Here is a 17594-nt window from a genome sequence, read left to right on the forward strand (position 1 = left end):
CTTCGAGCTGAGGCCATTAATATCGTATCTTACGTTTATTACAGTCGTTTATTTTCAATTTTTTTTTTTTTTTGTTGTTGGAACTTTGCACTGCTACGAAACAGTAGGAGGCCCTGGCTTATTTCAGATCACATCTGTCAATTCGTAGTGTTTCGTTATTGTCAAGGATTTCTTGGCACGTTTAAATTGCTGAAGGAAGCATCTTTGTCACAACGGAAAGGTAGTATGAAAAGAGGGCTGGCAGGGGTAGCGATGCAAAAAGGGGAAAATGTAAGGGAGCCAACAGCACTTTTTTTTATTGGGCTGCCAGGGGTAGCGACATAATAACAAAAAAAAAAAGGGAGCCAACAGCACCCGGGTTTCCCAGGCGGTCACCCCTCCAAGTACTAACCGGGCCCAATGATGCTTAACTTCGGTGATCGGACGAGAACCGGTGCAATCATCATGGTATGGCCGTTGGCAATCATGTAATGTAGGAGCACGGCAGAATTCGCGTTCGGCTTCTCTCCCAATACACAAAATGTTAGTTTTCCGCCGCATTTGACGAAAGCACTTCCTTCCGCAACAGCCAGCTCCTCGAGGACGGCGCGGGGGGCGCGCCCGGCGTCCCAGCGGAGCGACGGCCGAATTAGCGGGCGCACCGCCGCGTGTGTGAGACGCACTGCTGCTCGTTGCACGTCCTGTCATTCGCTGGGCGCGTGCAGCCTTCGACACTAGCGGAGGACGCATCTTGTCCCTGGTGTCCAGCGGAGGGCCTGTGCGGGGTGTGGCAGTGTCGTGCTGGAGGGCGCCACTGGTAGCGATGTGGGCTTCCTCGCCCCGCCTCACACCAGGTGTCTGCGTAGTTCGCAGTGCGTTCGCACCATTCCTATCCCTGTCCCCGTCCCGACTTGTCCCGACTTTGCTCGACTGCCGCTCGCTGCCGCTCGGGTCGTGGCCCATATGACAGTACAAGCACGACAAACATCTGCGAGACGGCCGTGGGCCTAACGGGCGTGTCCGAGACGCCGTTTGCGGCGGGTAGGGCAGCGCCGTGCCGTGGAAAGGTGCGAAAACAGGGACGCAGGACACAGGAGGGTCGCCAAAGCATCCATCTCTTCTAGCGACGAAAGAGAAATTTTTGTTTACAAATCTGCAGCCGTACAATGCAACAAAACAATAAGCCCTGACGTATTTCAGAACGTATCTGTCGGTTCGTACTGTTTTGTTATCTCCAGAGACTCTTTGGAAATCTTCCTTGGCCCATTCTTCTTCGAGCTGAGGCCATTAATATCGTATCTTACGTTTATTACAGTCGTTTATTTTCAATTTTTTTTTTTTTTTGTTGTTGGAACTTTGCACTGCTACGAAACAGTAGGAGGCCCTGGCTTATTTCAGATCACATCTGTCAATTCGTAGTGTTTCGTTATTGTCAAGGATTTCTTGGCACGTTTAAATTGCTGAAGGAAGCATCTTTGTCACAACGGAAAGGTAGTATGAAAAGAGGGCTGGCAGGGGTAGCGATGCAAAAAGGGGAAAATGTAAGGGAGCCAACAGCACTTTTTTTTATTGGGCTGCCAGGGGTAGCGACATAATAACAAAAAAAAAAAGGGAGCCAACAGCACCCGGGTTTCCCAGGCGGTCACCCCTCCAAGTACTAACCGGGCCCAATGATGCTTAACTTCGGTGATCGGACGAGAACCGGTGCAATCATCATGGTATGGCCGTTGGCAATCATGTAATGTAGGAGCACGGCAGAATTCGCGTTCGGCTTCTCTCCCAATACACAAAATGTTAGTTTTCCGCCGCATTTGACGAAAGCACTTCCTTCCGCAACAGCCAGCTCCTCGAGGACGGCGCGGGGGGCGCGCCCGGCGTCCCAGCGGAGCGACGGCCGAATTAGCGGGCGCACCGCCGCGTGTGTGAGACGCACTGCTGCTCGTTGCACGTCCTGTCATTCGCTGGGCGCGTGCAGCCTTCGACACTAGCGGAGGACGCATCTTGTCCCTGGTGTCCAGCGGAGGGCCTGTGCGGGGTGTGGCAGTGTCGTGCTGGAGGGCGCCACTGGTAGCGATGTGGGCTTCCTCGCCCCGCCTCACACCAGGTGTCTGCGTAGTTCGCAGTGCGTTCGCACCATTCCTATCCCTGTCCCCGTCCCGACTTGTCCCGACTTTGCTCGACTGCCGCTCGCTGCCGCTCGGGTCGTGGCCCATATGACAGTACAAGCACGACAAACATCTGCGAGACGGCCGTGGGCCTAACGGGCGTGTCCGAGACGCCGTTTGCGGCGGGTAGGGCAGCGCCGTGCCGTGGAAAGGTGCGAAAACAGGGACGCAGGACACAGGAGGGTCGCCAAAGCATCCATCTCTTCTAGCGACGAAAGAGAAATTTTTGTTTACAAATCTGCAGCCGTACAATGCAACAAAACAATAAGCCCTGACGTATTTCAGAACGTATCTGTCGGTTCGTACTGTTTTGTTATCTCCAGAGACTCTTTGGAAATCTTCCTTGGCACATTCTTCTTCGAGCTGAGGCCATTAATATCGTATCTTACGTTTATTACAGTCGTTTATTTTCAATTTTTTTTTTTTTTTGTTGTTGGAACTTTGCACTGCTACGAAACAGTAGGAGGCCCTGGCTTATTTCAGATCACATCTGTCAATTCGTAGTGTTTCGTTATTGTCAAGGATTTCTTGGCACGTTTAAATTGCTGAAGGAAGCATCTTTGTCACAACGGAAAGGTAGTATGAAAAGAGGGCTGGCAGGGGTAGCGATGCAAAAAGGGGAAAATGTAAGGGAGCCAACAGCACTTTTTTTTATTGGGCTGCCAGGGGTAGCGACATAATAACAAAAAAAAAAAGGGAGCCAACAGCACCCGGGTTTCCCAGGCGGTCACCCCTCCAAGTACTAACCGGGCCCAATGATGCTTAACTTCGGTGATCGGACGAGAACCGGTGCAATCATCATGGTATGGCCGTTGGCAATCATGTAATGTAGGAGCACGGCAGAATTCGCGTTCGGCTTCTCTCCCAATACACAAAATGTTAGTTTTCCGCCGCATTTGACGAAAGCACTTCCTTCCGCAACAGCCAGCTCCTCGAGGACGGCGCGGGGGGCGCGCCCGGCGTCCCAGCGGAGCGACGGCCGAATTAGCGGGCGCACCGCCGCGTGTGTGAGACGCACTGCTGCTCGTTGCACGTCCTGTCATTCGCTGGGCGCGTGCAGCCTTCGACACTAGCGGAGGACGCATCTTGTCCCTGGTGTCCAGCGGAGGGCCTGTGCGGGGTGTGGCAGTGTCGTGCTGGAGGGCGCCACTGGTAGCGATGTGGGCTTCCTCGCCCCGCCTCACACCAGGTGTCTGCGTAGTTCGCAGTGCGTTCGCACCATTCCTATCCCTGTCCCCGTCCCGACTTGTCCCGACTTTGCTCGACTGCCGCTCGCTGCCGCTCGGGTCGTGGCCCATATGACAGTACAAGCACGACAAACATCTGCGAGACGGCCGTGGGCCTAACGGGCGTGTCCGAGACGCCGTTTGCGGCGGGTAGGGCAGCGCCGTGCCGTGGAAAGGTGCGAAAACAGGGACGCAGGACACAGGAGGGTCGCCAAAGCATCCATCTCTTCTAGCGACGAAAGAGAAATTTTTGTTTACAAATCTGCAGCCGTACAATGCAACAAAACAATAAGCCCTGACGTATTTCAGAACGTATCTGTCGGTTCGTACTGTTTTGTTATCTCCAGAGACTCTTTGGAAATCTTCCTTGGCACATTCTTCTTCGAGCTGAGGCCATTAATATCGTATCTTACGTTTATTACAGTCGTTTATTTTCAATTTTTTTTTTTTTTGTTGTTGGAACTTTGCACTGCTACGAAACAGTAGGAGGCCCTGGCTTATTTCAGATCACATCTGTCAATTCGTAGTGTTTCGTTATTGTCAAGGATTTCTTGGCACGTTTAAATTGCTGAAGGAAGCATCTTTGTCACAACGGAAAGGTAGTATGAAAAGAGGGCTGGCAGGGGTAGCGATGCAAAAAGGGGAAAATGTAAGGGAGCCAACAGCACTTTTTTTTATTGGGCTGCCAGGGGTAGCGACATAATAACAAAAAAAAAAAGGGAGCCAACAGCACCCGGGTTTCCCAGGCGGTCACCCCTCCAAGTACTAACCGGGCCCAATGATGCTTAACTTCGGTGATCGGACGAGAACCGGTGCAATCATCATGGTATGGCCGTTGGCAATCATGTAATGTAGGAGCACGGCAGAATTCGCGTTCGGCTTCTCTCCCAATACACAAAATGTTAGTTTTCCGCCGCATTTGACGAAAGCACTTCCTTCCGCAACAGCCAGCTCCTCGAGGACGGCGCGGGGGGCGCGCCCGGCGTCCCAGCGGAGCGACGGCCGAATTAGCGGGCGCACCGCCGCGTGTGTGAGACGCACTGCTGCTCGTTGCACGTCCTGTCATTCGCTGGGCGCGTGCAGCCTTCGACACTAGCGGAGGACGCATCTTGTCCCTGGTGTCCAGCGGAGGGCCTGTGCGGGGTGTGGCAGTGTCGTGCTGGAGGGCGCCACTGGTAGCGATGTGGGCTTCCTCGCCCCGCCTCACACCAGGTGTCTGCGTAGTTCGCAGTGCGTTCGCACCATTCCTATCCCTGTCCCCGTCCCGACTTGTCCCGACTTTGCTCGACTGCCGCTCGCTGCCGCTCGGGTCGTGGCCCATATGACAGTACAAGCACGACAAACATCTGCGAGACGGCCGTGGGCCTAACGGGCGTGTCCGAGACGCCGTTTGCGGCGGGTAGGGCAGCGCCGTGCCGTGGAAAGGTGCGAAAACAGGGACGCAGGACACAGGAGGGTCGCCAAAGCATCCATCTCTTCTAGCGACGAAAGAGAAATTTTTGTTTACAAATCTGCAGCCGTACAATGCAACAAAACAATAAGCCCTGACGTATTTCAGAACGTATCTGTCGGTTCGTACTGTTTTGTTATCTCCAGAGACTCTTTGGAAATCTTCCTTGGCACATTCTTCTTCGAGCTGAGGCCATTAATATCGTATCTTACGTTTATTACAGTCGTTTATTTTCAATTTTTTTTTTTTTTTTGTTGTTGGAACTTTGCACTGCTACGAAACAGTAGGAGGCCCTGGCTTATTTCAGATCACATCTGTCAATTCGTAGTGTTTCGTTATTGTCAAGGATTTCTTGGCACGTTTAAATTGCTGAAGGAAGCATCTTTGTCACAACGGAAAGGTAGTATGAAAAGAGGGCTGGCAGGGGTAGCGATGCAAAAAGGGGAAAATGTAAGGGAGCCAACAGCACTTTTTTTTATTGGGCTGCCAGGGGTAGCGACATAATAACAAAAAAAAAAAGGGAGCCAACAGCACCCGGGTTTCCCAGGCGGTCACCCCTCCAAGTACTAACCGGGCCCAATGATGCTTAACTTCGGTGATCGGACGAGAACCGGTGCAATCATCATGGTATGGCCGTTGGCAATCATGTAATGTAGGAGCACGGCAGAATTCGCGTTCGGCTTCTCTCCCAATACACAAAATGTTAGTTTTCCGCCGCATTTGACGAAAGCACTTCCTTCCGCAACAGCCAGCTCCTCGAGGACGGCGCGGGGGGCGCGCCCGGCGTCCCAGCGGAGCGACGGCCGAATTAGCGGGCGCACCGCCGCGTGTGTGAGACGCACTGCTGCTCGTTGCACGTCCTGTCATTCGCTGGGCGCGTGCAGCCTTCGACACTAGCGGAGGACGCATCTTGTCCCTGGTGTCCAGCGGAGGGCCTGTGCGGGGTGTGGCAGTGTCGTGCTGGAGGGCGCCACTGGTAGCGATGTGGGCTTCCTCGCCCCGCCTCACACCAGGTGTCTGCGTAGTTCGCAGTGCGTTCGCACCATTCCTATCCCTGTCCCCGTCCCGACTTGTCCCGACTTTGCTCGACTGCCGCTCGCTGCCGCTCGGGTCGTGGCCCATATGACAGTACAAGCACGACAAACATCTGCGAGACGGCCGTGGGCCTAACGGGCGTGTCCGAGACGCCGTTTGCGGCGGGTAGGGCAGCGCCGTGCCGTGGAAAGGTGCGAAAACAGGGACGCAGGACACAGGAGGGTCGCCAAAGCATCCATCTCTTCTAGCGACGAAAGAGAAATTTTTGTTTACAAATCTGCAGCCGTACAATGCAACAAAACAATAAGCCCTGACGTATTTCAGAACGTATCTGTCGGTTCGTACTGTTTTGTTATCTCCAGAGACTCTTTGGAAATCTTCCTTGGCACATTCTTCTTCGAGCTGAGGCCATTAATATCGTATCTTACGTTTATTACAGTCGTTTATTTTCAATTTTTTTTTTTTTTTGTTGTTGGAACTTTGCACTGCTACGAAACAGTAGGAGGCCCTGGCTTATTTCAGATCACATCTGTCAATTCGTAGTGTTTCGTTATTGTCAAGGATTTCTTGGCACGTTTAAATTGCTGAAGGAAGCATCTTTGTCACAACGGAAAGGTAGTATGAAAAGAGGGCTGGCAGGGGTAGCGATGCAAAAAGGGGAAAATGTAAGGGAGCCAACAGCACTTTTTTTTATTGGGCTGCCAGGGGTAGCGACATAATAACAAAAAAAAAAAGGGAGCCAACAGCACCCGGGTTTCCCAGGCGGTCACCCCTCCAAGTACTAACCGGGCCCAATGATGCTTAACTTCGGTGATCGGACGAGAACCGGTGCAATCATCATGGTATGGCCGTTGGCAATCATGTAATGTAGGAGCACGGCAGAATTCGCGTTCGGCTTCTCTCCCAATACACAAAATGTTAGTTTTCCGCCGCATTTGACGAAAGCACTTCCTTCCGCAACAGCCAGCTCCTCGAGGACGGCGCGGGGGGCGCGCCCGGCGTCCCAGCGGAGCGACGGCCGAATTAGCGGGCGCACCGCCGCGTGTGTGAGACGCACTGCTGCTCGTTGCACGTCCTGTCATTCGCTGGGCGCGTGCAGCCTTCGACACTAGCGGAGGACGCATCTTGTCCCTGGTGTCCAGCGGAGGGCCTGTGCGGGGTGTGGCAGTGTCGTGCTGGAGGGCGCCACTGGTAGCGATGTGGGCTTCCTCGCCCCGCCTCACACCAGGTGTCTGCGTAGTTCGCAGTGCGTTCGCACCATTCCTATCCCTGTCCCCGTCCCGACTTGTCCCGACTTTGCTCGACTGCCGCTCGCTGCCGCTCGGGTCGTGGCCCATATGACAGTACAAGCACGACAAACATCTGCGAGACGGCCGTGGGCCTAACGGGCGTGTCCGAGACGCCGTTTGCGGCGGGTAGGGCAGCGCCGTGCCGTGGAAAGGTGCGAAAACAGGGACGCAGGACACAGGAGGGTCGCCAAAGCATCCATCTCTTCTAGCGACGAAAGAGAAATTTTTGTTTACAAATCTGCAGCCGTACAATGCAACAAAACAATAAGCCCTGACGTATTTCAGAACGTATCTGTCGGTTCGTACTGTTTTGTTATCTCCAGAGACTCTTTGGAAATCTTCCTTGGCACATTCTTCTTCGAGCTGAGGCCATTAATATCGTATCTTACGTTTATTACAGTCGTTTATTTTCAATTTTTTTTTTTTTTTGTTGTTGGAACTTTGCACTGCTACGAAACAGTAGGAGGCCCTGGCTTATTTCAGATCACATCTGTCAATTCGTAGTGTTTCGTTATTGTCAAGGATTTCTTGGCACGTTTAAATTGCTGAAGGAAGCATCTTTGTCACAACGGAAAGGTAGTATGAAAAGAGGGCTGGCAGGGGTAGCGATGCAAAAAGGGGAAAATGTAAGGGAGCCAACAGCACTTTTTTTTATTGGGCTGCCAGGGGTAGCGACATAATAACAAAAAAAAAAAGGGAGCCAACAGCACCCGGGTTTCCCAGGCGGTCACCCCTCCAAGTACTAACCGGGCCCAATGATGCTTAACTTCGGTGATCGGACGAGAACCGGTGCAATCATCATGGTATGGCCGTTGGCAATCATGTAATGTAGGAGCACGGCAGAATTCGCGTTCGGCTTCTCTCCCAATACACAAAATGTTAGTTTTCCGCCGCATTTGACGAAAGCACTTCCTTCCGCAACAGCCAGCTCCTCGAGGACGGCGCGGGGGGCGCGCCCGGCGTCCCAGCGGAGCGACGGCCGAATTAGCGGGCGCACCGCCGCGTGTGTGAGACGCACTGCTGCTCGTTGCACGTCCTGTCATTCGCTGGGCGCGTGCAGCCTTCGACACTAGCGGAGGACGCATCTTGTCCCTGGTGTCCAGCGGAGGGCCTGTGCGGGGTGTGGCAGTGTCGTGCTGGAGGGCGCCACTGGTAGCGATGTGGGCTTCCTCGCCCCGCCTCACACCAGGTGTCTGCGTAGTTCGCAGTGCGTTCGCACCATTCCTATCCCTGTCCCCGTCCCGACTTGTCCCGACTTTGCTCGACTGCCGCTCGCTGCCGCTCGGGTCGTGGCCCATATGACAGTACAAGCACGACAAACATCTGCGAGACGGCCGTGGGCCTAACGGGCGTGTCCGAGACGCCGTTTGCGGCGGGTAGGGCAGCGCCGTGCCGTGGAAAGGTGCGAAAACAGGGACGCAGGACACAGGAGGGTCGCCAAAGCATCCATCTCTTCTAGCGACGAAAGAGAAATTTTTGTTTACAAATCTGCAGCCGTACAATGCAACAAAACAATAAGCCCTGACGTATTTCAGAACGTATCTGTCGGTTCGTACTGTTTTGTTATCTCCAGAGACTCTTTGGAAATCTTCCTTGGCACATTCTTCTTCGAGCTGAGGCCATTAATATCGTATCTTACGTTTATTACAGTCGTTTATTTTCAATTTTTTTTTTTTTTTGTTGTTGGAACTTTGCACTGCTACGAAACAGTAGGAGGCCCTGGCTTATTTCAGATCACATCTGTCAATTCGTAGTGTTTCGTTATTGTCAAGGATTTCTTGGCACGTTTAAATTGCTGAAGGAAGCATCTTTGTCACAACGGAAAGGTAGTATGAAAAGAGGGCTGGCAGGGGTAGCGATGCAAAAAGGGGAAAATGTAAGGGAGCCAACAGCACTTTTTTTTATTGGGCTGCCAGGGGTAGCGACATAATAACAAAAAAAAAAAGGGAGCCAACAGCACCCGGGTTTCCCAGGCGGTCACCCCTCCAAGTACTAACCGGGCCCAATGATGCTTAACTTCGGTGATCGGACGAGAACCGGTGCAATCATCATGGTATGGCCGTTGGCAATCATGTAATGTAGGAGCACGGCAGAATTCGCGTTCGGCTTCTCTCCCAATACACAAAATGTTAGTTTTCCGCCGCATTTGACGAAAGCACTTCCTTCCGCAACAGCCAGCTCCTCGAGGACGGCGCGGGGGGCGCGCCCGGCGTCCCAGCGGAGCGACGGCCGAATTAGCGGGCGCACCGCCGCGTGTGTGAGACGCACTGCTGCTCGTTGCACGTCCTGTCATTCGCTGGGCGCGTGCAGCCTTCGACACTAGCGGAGGACGCATCTTGTCCCTGGTGTCCAGCGGAGGGCCTGTGCGGGGTGTGGCAGTGTCGTGCTGGAGGGCGCCACTGGTAGCGATGTGGGCTTCCTCGCCCCGCCTCACACCAGGTGTCTGCGTAGTTCGCAGTGCGTTCGCACCATTCCTATCCCTGTCCCCGTCCCGACTTGTCCCGACTTTGCTCGACTGCCGCTCGCTGCCGCTCGGGTCGTGGCCCATATGACAGTACAAGCACGACAAACATCTGCGAGACGGCCGTGGGCCTAACGGGCGTGTCCGAGACGCCGTTTGCGGCGGGTAGGGCAGCGCCGTGCCGTGGAAAGGTGCGAAAACAGGGACGCAGGACACAGGAGGGTCGCCAAAGCATCCATCTCTTCTAGCGACGAAAGAGAAATTTTTGTTTACAAATCTGCAGCCGTACAATGCAACAAAACAATAAGCCCTGACGTATTTCAGAACGTATCTGTCGGTTCGTACTGTTTTGTTATCTCCAGAGACTCTTTGGAAATCTTCCTTGGCACATTCTTCTTCGAGCTGAGGCCATTAATATCGTATCTTACGTTTATTACAGTCGTTTATTTTCAATTTTTTTTTTTTTTGTTGTTGGAACTTTGCACTGCTACGAAACAGTAGGAGGCCCTGGCTTATTTCAGATCACATCTGTCAATTCGTAGTGTTTCGTTATTGTCAAGGATTTCTTGGCACGTTTAAATTGCTGAAGGAAGCATCTTTGTCACAACGGAAAGGTAGTATGAAAAGAGGGCTGGCAGGGGTAGCGATGCAAAAAGGGGAAAATGTAAGGGAGCCAACAGCACTTTTTTTTATTGGGCTGCCAGGGGTAGCGACATAATAACAAAAAAAAAAAGGGAGCCAACAGCACCCGGGTTTCCCAGGCGGTCACCCCTCCAAGTACTAACCGGGCCCAATGATGCTTAACTTCGGTGATCGGACGAGAACCGGTGCAATCATCATGGTATGGCCGTTGGCAATCATGTAATGTAGGAGCACGGCAGAATTCGCGTTCGGCTTCTCTCCCAATACACAAAATGTTAGTTTTCCGCCGCATTTGACGAAAGCACTTCCTTCCGCAACAGCCAGCTCCTCGAGGACGGCGCGGGGGGCGCGCCCGGCGTCCCAGCGGAGCGACGGCCGAATTAGCGGGCGCACCGCCGCGTGTGTGAGACGCACTGCTGCTCGTTGCACGTCCTGTCATTCGCTGGGCGCGTGCAGCCTTCGACACTAGCGGAGGACGCATCTTGTCCCTGGTGTCCAGCGGAGGGCCTGTGCGGGGTGTGGCAGTGTCGTGCTGGAGGGCGCCACTGGTAGCGATGTGGGCTTCCTCGCCCCGCCTCACACCAGGTGTCTGCGTAGTTCGCAGTGCGTTCGCACCATTCCTATCCCTGTCCCCGTCCCGACTTGTCCCGACTTTGCTCGACTGCCGCTCGCTGCCGCTCGGGTCGTGGCCCATATGACAGTACAAGCACGACAAACATCTGCGAGACGGCCGTGGGCCTAACGGGCGTGTCCGAGACGCCGTTTGCGGCGGGTAGGGCAGCGCCGTGCCGTGGAAAGGTGCGAAAACAGGGACGCAGGACACAGGAGGGTCGCCAAAGCATCCATCTCTTCTAGCGACGAAAGAGAAATTTTTGTTTACAAATCTGCAGCCGTACAATGCAACAAAACAATAAGCCCTGACGTATTTCAGAACGTATCTGTCGGTTCGTACTGTTTTGTTATCTCCAGAGACTCTTTGGAAATCTTCCTTGGCACATTCTTCTTCGAGCTGAGGCCATTAATATCGTATCTTACGTTTATTACAGTCGTTTATTTTCAATTTTTTTTTTTTTTTGTTGTTGGAACTTTGCACTGCTACGAAACAGTAGGAGGCCCTGGCTTATTTCAGATCACATCTGTCAATTCGTAGTGTTTCGTTATTGTCAAGGATTTCTTGGCACGTTTAAATTGCTGAAGGAAGCATCTTTGTCACAACGGAAAGGTAGTATGAAAAGAGGGCTGGCAGGGGTAGCGATGCAAAAAGGGGAAAATGTAAGGGAGCCAACAGCACTTTTTTTTATTGGGCTGCCAGGGGTAGCGACATAATAACAAAAAAAAAAAGGGAGCCAACAGCACCCGGGTTTCCCAGGCGGTCACCCCTCCAAGTACTAACCGGGCCCAATGATGCTTAACTTCGGTGATCGGACGAGAACCGGTGCAATCATCATGGTATGGCCGTTGGCAATCATGTAATGTAGGAGCACGGCAGAATTCGCGTTCGGCTTCTCTCCCAATACACAAAATGTTAGTTTTCCGCCGCATTTGACGAAAGCACTTCCTTCCGCAACAGCCAGCTCCTCGAGGACGGCGCGGGGGGCGCGCCCGGCGTCCCAGCGGAGCGACGGCCGAATTAGCGGGCGCACCGCCGCGTGTGTGAGACGCACTGCTGCTCGTTGCACGTCCTGTCATTCGCTGGGCGCGTGCAGCCTTCGACACTAGCGGAGGACGCATCTTGTCCCTGGTGTCCAGCGGAGGGCCTGTGCGGGGTGTGGCAGTGTCGTGCTGGAGGGCGCCACTGGTAGCGATGTGGGCTTCCTCGCCCCGCCTCACACCAGGTGTCTGCGTAGTTCGCAGTGCGTTCGCACCATTCCTATCCCTGTCCCCGTCCCGACTTGTCCCGACTTTGCTCGACTGCCGCTCGCTGCCGCTCGGGTCGTGGCCCATATGACAGTACAAGCACGACAAACATCTGCGAGACGGCCGTGGGCCTAACGGGCGTGTCCGAGACGCCGTTTGCGGCGGGTAGGGCAGCGCCGTGCCGTGGAAAGGTGCGAAAACAGGGACGCAGGACACAGGAGGGTCGCCAAAGCATCCATCTCTTCTAGCGACGAAAGAGAAATTTTTGTTTACAAATCTGCAGCCGTACAATGCAACAAAACAATAAGCCCTGACGTATTTCAGAACGTATCTGTCGGTTCGTACTGTTTTGTTATCTCCAGAGACTCTTTGGAAATCTTCCTTGGCACATTCTTCTTCGAGCTGAGGCCATTAATATCGTATCTTACGTTTATTACAGTCGTTTATTTTCAATTTTTTTTTTTTTTGTTGTTGGAACTTTGCACTGCTACGAAACAGTAGGAGGCCCTGGCTTATTTCAGATCACATCTGTCAATTCGTAGTGTTTCGTTATTGTCAAGGATTTCTTGGCACGTTTAAATTGCTGAAGGAAGCATCTTTGTCACAACGGAAAGGTAGTATGAAAAGAGGGCTGGCAGGGGTAGCGATGCAAAAAGGGGAAAATGTAAGGGAGCCAACAGCACTTTTTTTTATTGGGCTGCCAGGGGTAGCGACATAATAACAAAAAAAAAAAGGGAGCCAACAGCACCCGGGTTTCCCAGGCGGTCACCCCTCCAAGTACTAACCGGGCCCAATGATGCTTAACTTCGGTGATCGGACGAGAACCGGTGCAATCATCATGGTATGGCCGTTGGCAATCATGTAATGTAGGAGCACGGCAGAATTCGCGTTCGGCTTCTCTCCCAATACACAAAATGTTAGTTTTCCGCCGCATTTGACGAAAGCACTTCCTTCCGCAACAGCCAGCTCCTCGAGGACGGCGCGGGGGGCGCGCCCGGCGTCCCAGCGGAGCGACGGCCGAATTAGCGGGCGCACCGCCGCGTGTGTGAGACGCACTGCTGCTCGTTGCACGTCCTGTCATTCGCTGGGCGCGTGCAGCCTTCGACACTAGCGGAGGACGCATCTTGTCCCTGGTGTCCAGCGGAGGGCCTGTGCGGGGTGTGGCAGTGTCGTGCTGGAGGGCGCCACTGGTAGCGATGTGGGCTTCCTCGCCCCGCCTCACACCAGGTGTCTGCGTAGTTCGCAGTGCGTTCGCACCATTCCTATCCCTGTCCCCGTCCCGACTTGTCCCGACTTTGCTCGACTGCCGCTCGCTGCCGCTCGGGTCGTGGCCCATATGACAGTACAAGCACGACAAACATCTGCGAGACGGCCGTGGGCCTAACGGGCGTGTCCGAGACGCCGTTTGCGGCGGGTAGGGCAGCGCCGTGCCGTGGAAAGGTGCGAAAACAGGGACGCAGGACACAGGAGGGTCGCCAAAGCATCCATCTCTTCTAGCGACGAAAGAGAAATTTTTGTTTACAAATCTGCAGCCGTACAATGCAACAAAACAATAAGCCCTGACGTATTTCAGAACGTATCTGTCGGTTCGTACTGTTTTGTTATCTCCAGAGACTCTTTGGAAATCTTCCTTGGCACATTCTTCTTCGAGCTGAGGCCATTAATATCGTATCTTACGTTTATTACAGTCGTTTATTTTCAATTTTTTTTTTTTTTGTTGTTGGAACTTTGCACTGCTACGAAACAGTAGGAGGCCCTGGCTTATTTCAGATCACATCTGTCAATTCGTAGTGTTTCGTTATTGTCAAGGATTTCTTGGCACGTTTAAATTGCTGAAGGAAGCATCTTTGTCACAACGGAAAGGTAGTATGAAAAGAGGGCTGGCAGGGGTAGCGATGCAAAAAGGGGAAAATGTAAGGGAGCCAACAGCACTTTTTTTTATTGGGCTGCCAGGGGTAGCGACATAATAACAAAAAAAAAAAGGGAGCCAACAGCACCCGGGTTTCCCAGGCGGTCACCCCTCCAAGTACTAACCGGGCCCAATGATGCTTAACTTCGGTGATGGGACGAGAACCGGTGCAATCATCATGGTATGGCCGTTGGCAATCATGTAATGTAGGAGCACGGCAGAATTCGCGTTCGGCTTCTCTCCCAATACACAAAATGTTAGTTTTCCGCCGCATTTGACGAAAGCACTTCCTTCCGCAACAGCCAGCTCCTCGAGGACGGCGCGGGGGGCGCGCCCGGCGTCCCAGCGGAGCGACGGCCGAATTAGCGGGCGCACCGCCGCGTGTGTGAGACGCACTGCTGCTCGTTGCACGTCCTGTCATTCGCTGGGCGCGTGCAGCCTTCGACACTAGCGGAGGACGCATCTTGTCCCTGGTGTCCAGCGGAGGGCCTGTGCGGGGTGTGGCAGTGTCGTGCTGGAGGGCGCCACTGGTAGCGATGTGGGCTTCCTCGCCCCGCCTCACACCAGGTGTCTGCGTAGTTCGCAGTGCGTTCGCACCATTCCTATCCCTGTCCCCGTCCCGACTTGTCCCGACTTTGCTCGACTGCCGCTCGCTGCCGCTCGGGTCGTGGCCCATATGACAGTACAAGCACGACAAACATCTGCGAGACGGCCGTGGGCCTAACGGGCGTGTCCGAGACGCCGTTTGCGGCGGGTAGGGCAGCGCCGTGCCGTGGAAAGGTGCGAAAACAGGGACGCAGGACACAGGAGGGTCGCCAAAGCATCCATCTCTTCTAGCGACGAAAGAGAAATTTTTGTTTACAAATCTGCAGCCGTACAATGCAACAAAACAATAAGCCCTGACGTATTTCAGAACGTATCTGTCGGTTCGTACTGTTTTGTTATCTCCAGAGACTCTTTGGAAATCTTCCTTGGCACATTCTTCTTCGAGCTGAGGCCATTAATATCGTATCTTACGTTTATTACAGTCGTTTATTTTCAATTTTTTTTTTTTTTGTTGTTGGAACTTTGCACTGCTACGAAACAGTAGGAGGCCCTGGCTTATTTCAGATCACATCTGTCAATTCGTAGTGTTTCGTTATTGTCAAGGATTTCTTGGCACGTTTAAATTGCTGAAGGAAGCATCTTTGTCACAACGGAAAGGTAGTATGAAAAGAGGGCTGGCAGGGGTAGCGATGCAAAAAGGGGAAAATGTAAGGGAGCCAACAGCACTTTTTTTTATTGGGCTGCCAGGGGTAGCGACATAATAACAAAAAAAAAAAGGGAGCCAACAGCACCCGGGTTTCCCAGGCGGTCACCCCTCCAAGTACTAACCGGGCCCAATGATGCTTAACTTCGGTGATCGGACGAGAACCGGTGCAATCATCATGGTATGGCCGTTGGCAATCATGTAATGTAGGAGCACGGCAGAATTCGCGTTCGGCTTCTCTCCCAATACACAAAATGTTAGTTTTCCGCCGCATTTGACGAAAGCACTTCCTTCCGCAACAGCCAGCTCCTCGAGGACGGCGCGGGGGGCGCGCCCGGCGTCCCAGCGGAGCGACGGCCGAATTAGCGGGCGCACCGCCGCGTGTGTGAGACGCACTGCTGCTCGTTGCACGTCCTGTCATTCGCTGGGCGCGTGCAGCCTTCGACACTAGCGGAGGACGCATCTTGTCCCTGGTGTCCAGCGGAGGGCCTGTGCGGGGTGTGGCAGTGTCGTGCTGGAGGGCGCCACTGGTAGCGATGTGGGCTTCCTCGCCCCGCCTCACACCAGGTGTCTGCGTAGTTCGCAGTGCGTTCGCACCATTCCTATCCCTGTCCCCGTCCCGACTTGTCCCGACTTTGCTCGACTGCCGCTCGCTGCCGCTCGGGTCGTAGCCCATATGACAGTACAAGCACGACAAACATCTGCGAGACGGCCGTGGGCCTAACGGGCGTGTCCGAGACGCCGTTTGCGGCGGGTAGGGCAGCGCCGTGCCGTGGAAAGGTGCGAAAACAGGGACGCAGGACACAGGAGGGTCGCCAAAGCATCCATCTCTTCTAGCGACGAAAGAGAAATTTTTGTTTACAAATCTGCAGCCGTACAATGCAACAAAACAATAAGCCCTGACGTATTTCAGAACGTATCTGTCGGTTCGTACTGTTTTGTTATCTCCAGAGACTCTTTGGAAATCTTCCTTGGCACATTCTTCTTCGAGCTGAGGCCATTAATATCGTATCTTACGTTTATTACAGTCGTTTATTTTCAATTTTTTTTTTTTTTGTTGTTGGAACTTTGCACTGCTACGAAACAGTAGGAGGCCCTGGCTTATTTCAGATCACATCTGTCAATTCGTAGTGTTTCGTTATTGTCAAGGATTTCTTGGCACGTTTAAATTGCTGAAGGAAGCATCTTTGTCACAACGGAAAGGTAGTATGAAAAGAGGGCTGGCAGGGGTAGCGATGCAAAAAGGGGAAAATGTAAGGGAGCCAACAGCACTTTTTTTTATTGGGCTGCCAGGGGTAGCGACATAATAACAAAAAAAAAAAGGGAGCCAACAGCACCCGGGTTTCCCAGGCGGTCACCCCTCCAAGTACTAACCGGGCCCAATGATGCTTAACTTCGGTGATCGGACGAGAACCGGTGCAATCATCATGGTATGGCCGTTGGCAATCATGTAATGTAGGAGCACGGCAGAATTCGCGTTCGGCTTCTCTCCCAATACACAAAATGTTAGTTTTCCGCCGCATTTGACGAAAGCACTTCCTTCCGCAACAGCCAGCTCCTCGAGGACGGCGCGGGGGGCGCGCCCGGCGTCCCAGCGGAGCGACGGCCGAATTAGCGGGCGCACCGCCGCGTGTGTGAGACGCACTGCTGCTCGTTGCACGTCCTGTCATTCGCTGGGCGCGTGCAGCCTTCGACACTAGCGGAGGACGCATCTTGTCCCTGGTGTCCAGCGGAGGGCCTGTGCGGGGTGTGGCAGTGTCGTGCTGGAGGGCGCCACTGGTAGCGATGTGGGCTTCCTCGCCCCGCCTCACACCAGGTGTCTGCGTAGTTCGCAGTGCGTTCGCACCATTCCTATCCCTGTCCCCGTCCCGACTTGTCCCGACTTTGCTCGACTGCCGCTCGCTGCCGCTCGGGTCGTGGCCCATATGACAGTACAAGCACGACAAACATCTGCGAGACGGCCGTGGGCCTAACGGGCGTGTCCGAGACGCCGTTTGCGGCGGGTAGGGCAGCGCCGTGCCGTGGAAAGGTGCGAAAACAGGGACGCAGGACACAGGAGGGTCGCCAAAGCATCCATCTCTTCTAGCGACGAAAGAGAAATTTTTGTTTACAAATCTGCAGCCGTACAATGCAACAAAACAATAAGCCCTGACGTATTTCAGAACGTATCTGTCGGTTCGTACTGTTTTGTTATCTCCAGAGACTCTTTGGAAATCTTCCTTGGCACATTCTTCTTCGAGCTGAGGCCATTAATATCGTATCTTACGTTTATTACAGTCGTTTATTTTCAATTTTTTTTTTTTTTGTTGTTGGAACTTTGCACTGCTACGAA

At 53.4% G+C, this 17594-nt stretch overlaps 14 non-coding genes across 14 annotated transcripts; all 14 read right to left on the reverse strand.

The window, feature by feature from the left end:
- Positions 1-342: 342 nt before the first annotated feature.
- Positions 343-461, reverse strand: LOC124590238. The gene has a single exon (XR_006976459.1). It is a non-coding gene; the product is annotated as a 5S ribosomal RNA (ribosomal RNA).
- Positions 462-1592: 1131 nt separating this feature from the next.
- LOC124590251 lies at positions 1593-1711 on the reverse strand. Its single transcript, XR_006976472.1, has one exon. It is a non-coding gene; the product is annotated as a 5S ribosomal RNA (ribosomal RNA).
- A 1131-nt stretch (positions 1712-2842) lies between these two features.
- Positions 2843-2961, reverse strand: LOC124590263. Its single transcript, XR_006976483.1, has one exon. It is a non-coding gene; the product is annotated as a 5S ribosomal RNA (ribosomal RNA).
- A 1130-nt stretch (positions 2962-4091) lies between these two features.
- On the reverse strand, positions 4092-4210 carry LOC124590274. Its single transcript, XR_006976494.1, has one exon. It is a non-coding gene; the product is annotated as a 5S ribosomal RNA (ribosomal RNA).
- A 1132-nt stretch (positions 4211-5342) lies between these two features.
- Positions 5343-5461, reverse strand: LOC124590286. Its single transcript, XR_006976505.1, has one exon. It is a non-coding gene; the product is annotated as a 5S ribosomal RNA (ribosomal RNA).
- Positions 5462-6592: 1131 nt separating this feature from the next.
- On the reverse strand, positions 6593-6711 carry LOC124590241. Its single transcript, XR_006976462.1, has one exon. It is a non-coding gene; the product is annotated as a 5S ribosomal RNA (ribosomal RNA).
- Positions 6712-7842: 1131 nt separating this feature from the next.
- Positions 7843-7961, reverse strand: LOC124590242. The gene has a single exon (XR_006976463.1). It is a non-coding gene; the product is annotated as a 5S ribosomal RNA (ribosomal RNA).
- A 1131-nt stretch (positions 7962-9092) lies between these two features.
- Positions 9093-9211, reverse strand: LOC124590243. The gene has a single exon (XR_006976464.1). It is a non-coding gene; the product is annotated as a 5S ribosomal RNA (ribosomal RNA).
- A 1130-nt stretch (positions 9212-10341) lies between these two features.
- Positions 10342-10460, reverse strand: LOC124590244. The gene has a single exon (XR_006976465.1). It is a non-coding gene; the product is annotated as a 5S ribosomal RNA (ribosomal RNA).
- A 1131-nt stretch (positions 10461-11591) lies between these two features.
- LOC124590245 lies at positions 11592-11710 on the reverse strand. Its single transcript, XR_006976466.1, has one exon. It is a non-coding gene; the product is annotated as a 5S ribosomal RNA (ribosomal RNA).
- Positions 11711-12840: 1130 nt separating this feature from the next.
- On the reverse strand, positions 12841-12959 carry LOC124590246. Its single transcript, XR_006976467.1, has one exon. It is a non-coding gene; the product is annotated as a 5S ribosomal RNA (ribosomal RNA).
- A 1130-nt stretch (positions 12960-14089) lies between these two features.
- Positions 14090-14208, reverse strand: LOC124590240. Its single transcript, XR_006976461.1, has one exon. It is a non-coding gene; the product is annotated as a 5S ribosomal RNA (ribosomal RNA).
- Positions 14209-15338: 1130 nt separating this feature from the next.
- On the reverse strand, positions 15339-15457 carry LOC124590247. Its single transcript, XR_006976468.1, has one exon. It is a non-coding gene; the product is annotated as a 5S ribosomal RNA (ribosomal RNA).
- Positions 15458-16587: 1130 nt separating this feature from the next.
- LOC124590248 lies at positions 16588-16706 on the reverse strand. Its single transcript, XR_006976469.1, has one exon. It is a non-coding gene; the product is annotated as a 5S ribosomal RNA (ribosomal RNA).
- Positions 16707-17594: the final 888 nt, after the last annotated feature.

Source organism: Schistocerca americana, unplaced genomic scaffold (assembly GCF_021461395.2).
Source record: "Schistocerca americana isolate TAMUIC-IGC-003095 unplaced genomic scaffold, iqSchAmer2.1 HiC_scaffold_751, whole genome shotgun sequence".
Lineage (NCBI taxonomy): Eukaryota > Metazoa > Arthropoda > Insecta > Orthoptera > Acrididae > Schistocerca > Schistocerca americana.